The sequence below is a fragment of the Triticum aestivum genome, chromosome 3A (genome assembly GCF_018294505.1).
Source record: "Triticum aestivum cultivar Chinese Spring chromosome 3A, IWGSC CS RefSeq v2.1, whole genome shotgun sequence".
Taxonomy (NCBI): Eukaryota; Viridiplantae; Streptophyta; class Magnoliopsida; order Poales; family Poaceae; genus Triticum; species Triticum aestivum.
In genome coordinates, this window is record NC_057800.1 from 257,268,856 (window position 1) to 257,275,461 (window position 6,606).

The 6,606-nt window shown below is 47.0% G+C and overlaps 1 long non-coding RNA gene across 1 annotated transcript; it reads right to left on the minus strand.

Annotated features, from left to right (window-relative positions):
* Positions 1-4,141: 4,141 nt before the first annotated feature.
* Positions 4,142-5,097, minus strand: LOC123058292 (uncharacterized). Its single transcript, XR_006427125.1, has 3 exons — positions 5,036-5,097; positions 4,322-4,598; positions 4,142-4,244 (listed from the first exon to the last, which is right to left on the minus strand). It is a non-coding gene; the product is annotated as an uncharacterized lncRNA (long non-coding RNA).
* Positions 5,098-6,606: the final 1,509 nt, after the last annotated feature.

The window sequence follows — 6,606 nt, forward strand, 5'->3', positions numbered from 1 at the left end:
AGTGTGTCTTTTGTGTACCGGCGGGCAAGTTATTGGGTTTCCTGGTGTCCAACAGGGGAATTGAGGCTAATCCAGAGAAGATCACAGCCATCACCTCCCTGGCTAAACCGAAGTGTATCAATGATGTTCAATGCCTGGCAGGCCGGATTGCCGCGTTAAGCTGGTTTATCAGCCACCTTGGTGAGAAGGCGATCCCTTCGTATCAGATGTTGAAGAAGATGGATCAGTTCGTCTGGAGTTCTGCTGCTGATGAAGCGTTTGGGGACTTAAAGCGGCAATTGGCCAATCCGCCTGTGCTCGCCGCTCCCATTGACAAGGAGCCGTTACTGCTATATGTTGCTGCTAATGCTCGTTTGGTCAGCGTGGCTGTTGTGGTGGAACGAAAGGAGGCAGGTAAGGAGCAACCGGTTCAACGTCCAGTCTATTATATCAGCGAGGTACTCATTGAGTCCAAGCAAAGGTATCCGCATTGGCAGAAGCTGGTGTACGGAGTTTTTATGGCAAGCCGGAAGCTTAAGCAATACTTCCAAGGGCAACCAATTACGGTGATCAGTTCTGCTCCTTTGGGAGATATCATCCAGAACCGGGAAGCAACTGGCCGGATTGCAAAGTGGGCTATAGAGCTGGGGCCGTATGGTTTGAAATATGTGCCTCGGACAGCGATTAAGTCTCAAGCACTTGTTGATTTCATCAATGATTGGATGGAAATGCAAGCACCTAAAGAAAGGCCGGATCATACATATTGGACCATCCATTTTGACGGATCCAGGCAGTTGGAAGGCTCGGGGGCTGGAGTAGTATTAACTTCCCCATGAGGTGATAAGTTTTGTTATGTTCTCCGTTTAATGTTCCCTTGTACTAACAATGCAGCTGAGTATGAAGCCTTGCTCCATGGTCTTCGGATGGCTAAGGATATGAATCTAAGTCGAGTTAAGTGCTTCGGTGATTCGGACCTTGTGGCTCAGCAAGTGTCTGGCACTTGGGACTCCAAGGACCCACTCATGGCAGCATATCGTCGTGAGGTGGATATTGTTGCAGGTTATTTCAGAGGCTATCAGGTGGACCATGTGGACCGGCGGAAAAATGAAGCGGCGGACGCTTTAAGCCGGCTGGGCTCTCAGCGCAAACCGGTCCCACCCAATGTTTTTCTGGATGTGCTGCACAACCCGTCGGTGAAGATCCCTGGTGAAGAGGATTTGGCCATTCCTGATTCGGAGGCTCAATTGGTGGCAGTTCTTCATGTCATTCCGGATTGGACGCTTCCTTACCTGGCGTACAAGAACCGGGGCGAGTTGCCAGAAGATGAGATTCTGGCCCGGCAGATAATCCGGTGATCCAAGTCCATGGCTGTCATCAACGGTGAGTTGCATCATTGCAGTGTATCAGGAGCTTTTCAACGTTGCGTGTCTCCTGAAGAAGGCCGTGAAATTTTGCGTGAGATCCATGAAGGAGATTGTGGTCACCATGCTGGTTCAAAGTCTCTGGTGGCTAAAGCGTTTCGCCATGGTTTCTATTGGTTAACTGCTCATGCTGATGCGAAGGATCAGGTCAGACGATGTGATGGTTGCCAAAGGTTTTCAAGACGTGCTCATGTATCGGCTCAAGAATTGAGGATGATTCCAATTACTTGGCCGTTTGCGACTTGGGGGCTGGATATGGTTGGGCCTTTCAAAAGGTCCAAAGATAAGAAGACCCACCTCCTGGTGGTGGTGGACAAGTTTACAAAGTGGGTGGAGGCAGAACCTGTTAGCAAGTGTAATGCGGCCACGGCGGTTCAGTTCATCAAAAAGGTGATTTTTCGGTTTGGCTTTCCGCACAGTATTATCACAGATAATGGTACCAATTTATCCAAAGGTGCTATGAAGGAGTTCTGCGAATGGGAGCACATCCGGCTCGACGTTTCATCAATGGCACATCCACAGTCCAATGGTCAAGCAGAAAGAGCTAATCAAGAGATCTTGAGAGGCATCAAGCCCCGGCTCATGGTTCCTTTGCAGAGAACGCCGGGTTGTTGGGTAGAAGAATTACCATCTGTGTTATGGAGCATCAATACAACACCCAACAAATCAACAGGATACACACCGTTCTTCATGGTTTATGGAGCGGAGGCGGTTCTCCCCAGCGATATCCGTCATGACTCACCTCGTGTCACGGCTTATGATGAAGCGGACAACGAGACAGCATGACAAGATGCTTTGGACCAGTTGGATGAAGAGCGTGACATCGCAGCCGCCCGGTCGGCGATTTACCAGCAGGATCTTCGTCGTTATCACAGTCGTCGAGTCAGAACCAGAGCCTTCCAGGAAGGAGATTTGGTGCTTCGGCTCATCCAAGATCAGACTGATATGCATAAGCTATCCCCACCTTGGGAGGGTCCTTTCGTGGTCAGCAAGAATCTGCACAATGGGTCGTACTATCTGATCGATATTCGAGAGCATAAGGACTCACGTACATCAGAGGAGGAGACTAACAGGCCGTGGAATATAGCTCATCTTCGGCCTTACTATACCTGAGCCATTGGCTATACTTATGTACATACAATGTATATATTATGATTAAGTAAAATAACCGGAACCTTAGCTAAAGCGGGGTATCTGTTCTTTTACATCATGTGAGGTTACACGGAGTTGCTCTAAAGCGGCCTCCGGTTTACCCCTTGAGTTAGCTTTGCTAAAAGCATCGTGTTATATCACTTGGAGGATTGGTCGTGTCCGAACCAATACCATGCCTCTTGATAGGCGAAAGCCACCAGATCACTTGGGGACTTGGTCATGTCTGAACCAGTCATGCCTCTTGATCGGCCTAAGGCCACAGAATCACTTGGGGGTTTGGTCGAACCCGAACCATGACCACGCCATTTGGTCGGCATAAAATGCCACAAGAATCACTTGGGGACCTGGCTAACTAGAACCATAGTTACACCTAACGGGAGCTTGGTCATGTTTGGCCATGGTTACGCCATTTGATCAGTTTAAATAAGTCTTTTTCGGCAAACGTTTTTTTCGTTGCTTTCGCTTGATGCTTTTCTTTGAAGGGGTTTTTTGCTTTTTATTGTGTTTCTTAAACCGACAATTTTTTTTTCAATTGACGGAACACAGTTCATGTCAATCCGGAGGCTATTTGACCGGTTTAATCCACGTTGTTAAAATCCTCTTATGGAGTAACATGGTATTTATCGTAACCCGGCATGGTTTACATGGTAAACCAGCGTCATATATATATACAGGAGCTATTATCTCCTCCAACAGTATGGGTTTGCAAAACTCCGCTTCAAGATTGGCCAAGCCAACTTCACGCTCAATGACGGCAGGTATTATGTATCTCGAAATTTGGTCATACTTAAAATTTTGTTTTGATTTCATATATGCAGACATTATATTCCGCCTGACGGTACAACCGCGGTGGCACTTGACGAATTTTTCATTTCAGAAAGTGTTTTGGAAAGTTCATTGCCACAGGAAGAACAAATTATGCACGAAGGCATATCAACATCAAAGGTATAAGCTAGCCTATTACAAGGCAACATGGTGCCCATAATAATATAATTGTTTTTCGCGAAGAAGAGGCAATTTTAAACCGGCGTCCGGTTCAAGCTTGGTCACCAGCCTGGCCTGATGGTTGTGGGTCGTCCTGCGCCGCTTCAGCCTCCGTATCCCTACCCAGTGGCTGGAAATCCACAGTTGTCCAGTCGATTCCCATTAATGCTTGAAAAACATCTTCATCGTGGATCAGCAAGGACAGGTCAATATCGGGAGCGTAAGTATGCTTACGGATTGGAGGAATCAAATTTTCCGATTCATGGATTGGCGCAGCTATTCGCTTTTTCTGACTGTCATATTGCGCTTGATAGCGAGACAAGTCTGCTTCCTCAGCCAACTGACAAGCTAGTGGACACACCTCCCGGTTTATCGCTCGCAGATCCGCTTCATCGAATTCTGATCCATCTTCCTTCAAGCTGGGATAGCCCTAAGCCGCTTCAACAGGATCAAAATCCGGCACCCAGGCTTTTGCCCGGATTAAAGCATTGATTGCGCCGGTTCGAGCAGCAGATTTCTTTAGCTCTTCAATCCAGGTAGGAAGCACCGACAGTTTCATCAGAGTATCTTGAATCAAAGTAGGCGCCGGTTTGTTATGAGAGGCGGTACAGATGATCTGCTGGGCACCAGTATACAATTGTTCAACCAATGTATAGGCGGCTTTTAGCTTCTTCGGTACATCTGACCGCAAGTGACCAATGCGTGTCCCTGAAATACCATAAAGGGTTAATAAACCGGAGACTTTGTCAGAAGGCAGAGCCAATTCAGTAGGAAAACTGGCTTACCAAAGATAGCAGCAGTCATGGCATGCACGTGCCGCTTTATGCTGGTCAGTTCATCTGCCACTGGTTTTAGTGCAGCCTCAGCATCCTCTGCTCGTTTGATCAAAGCGGATTTCTCAGTGGCCTAGTCCGCCCGTTTCTTTTTGAAGTTTTCCTTAAGTTGTTCCATGGCGCTTAAAGCACTGGTCAATTCCTCTTTTGCTTTGGAGGTTTCATCTTGTTGGGTTTTCAGGGCTTCTTGAAGATCGATGACTTGGTTCTCTTTCGTCTTCAGCTCCGCCTGCATGCATACAGATATATGCTTCGGCAAACTGGTAGAAGGATTCAAGTACCAACCACATAACAAGTTATACGCTTAGTACTTGGGGGCTAATGCATATTTTATCTAAAGCGGCCCCCGATTTACCCCTTCATCTTTCGATTGTTTACAAAGTCCCAAGATCAATACAAGTATTCAACTTGGCACTTGGGGGCTAATGGCTATTTGATCAATACAAGTATTCAACTTGGCACTTGGCTGCAGTTTTAATTACTTAAAGTACTGGTTTAACTACGCTAAAGTTGAACCGGCCCTTGGGGGCTACATCAGCAAATTTCAAAGCAACAAGATTTATATTATTTAAGTCCCAGTTTGAAAGAATATTCCAAACCGGCCATTGGGGGCTAGGAGAGTCAGGAATGGAAGCATACAAGCAAGAAGGAGCATATGGAAATTACCTCATATTTGTCTTTCATCATGTTGACCAGGCATGCTTCATAGTCACGGCTGGTATACAGCCGGTTCAGATAGCCAGAATGGATATCTTGGGCGTTCAGAGCAGCGTAAGTCGTCAGATCAGCGTTCCACTTGCCTTTACCAAAGGCAGCAAGTTCTTCCTTGGCAGAATGTTTGGATAAAGCGACAGGATTGTTTGGCTCAGTATGGCCAGTACCAGTAATGACAACCTCATCATCTTTGGTACAGCCGGTTTGCACTGGAGCTGTTGGCTTGTCAATAGGCTTTGCTGGACCGGTGGAGCTTTCAATCCGGATGGAACCTGTAGGCTGATGGGTAGGATCTGAGGTGTCAGTGGGTCTCTCTTCTGCAATAAGATCATCATCTTGTTGCGGTGGATCGTTGGGAATATCCACAGGAATAGCCGCTTCAGCGTTGGGTGTCTTGTCCGCTTCAAGAACGACATCCTCTTCGGCCGCTTTGTCCAGGCGGGCCTTCTTGCTTGGCCTAGGTTTGGCCCTGAGAAGGATAACAAAATCAAATACAGAATATGTTCTAAGGCAATGTACTGCAAACATTGCAATAAGTATAGCTTACCCAAACACGTTTTGAGCGGTGGGAGCTGAGTAGCCGATGACTCGCCAGAAGATGAGTGGGAAGTAACCTGATAATTGGAGTCAGATGGAGTAAGAGGTTGACGAAAGCAGCCCGCTTTAGGACAAGTACTGACAAGCAAATTAGAGACCTCAGAATGGCGCTTCCGAACCGGACTGTTCGGTAAACCGGCGGAGGTAACTACCTGGCCGCTGTGCCGGGTGGTGCGGTGAGCTTCGTGTTGTTGGGTCTTCATAAGAAGTTTAGGATCCAAATAATCAAGAGGATGAGAAAATTTAACTTTCCGGTTTGCCTGACGGATTTTTTGTGAAGGCAAGGTTTCTGAATCGAAAGAGAGAATAATTACCTCGGCAACATCCGCGTGGCTGGCTTCGACATCATCCTGACAAATATCATCATCAATAAGACGCATGAAAAATAAACCAAGTGAGTCAAGCTCTACCTCAAAATCCGGATTATCAACCTCATCGTCAGGAGCTGGATTAGAAGAGGCAGTGGTTCTTTTCCTATGGGCAGTCTTCTTCACAGCTTTAGTCTTTTGCCGGGCTGCTCTTTCCGGTTTGTCTGGTTTTTCTGGCTTCTCCTGTGGCAATTTTTTGCTCCAAAACGGATCATCGCCCTGATTATGCAGACACTGATATTAAAAACAATGACCAGACATATCAATAATAGATTCAGTAAAGGGAGAAGTCAAAGTCTTACAGCTGGCGGTTTGTTGGTGGCACAAAAGGGAAGCAGGCCGGTTTTGGCGCAGATGTGTTCCGGTTCATTTAGTATCTTACGCACAGCTTCTGTGATTTCTTCACCAGAGAGCTGGAGTCTTGAGTGTCGCAGTGGGTCATCAACACGATCAGTATACTGGCACATCAAACCGGAGTGCAGACTAAGAGGCAATATGCTCCATGATATCCAACAGCGAGCAAGATCAACCCCTGTTAAACCGTTGGCCATAAAAGCT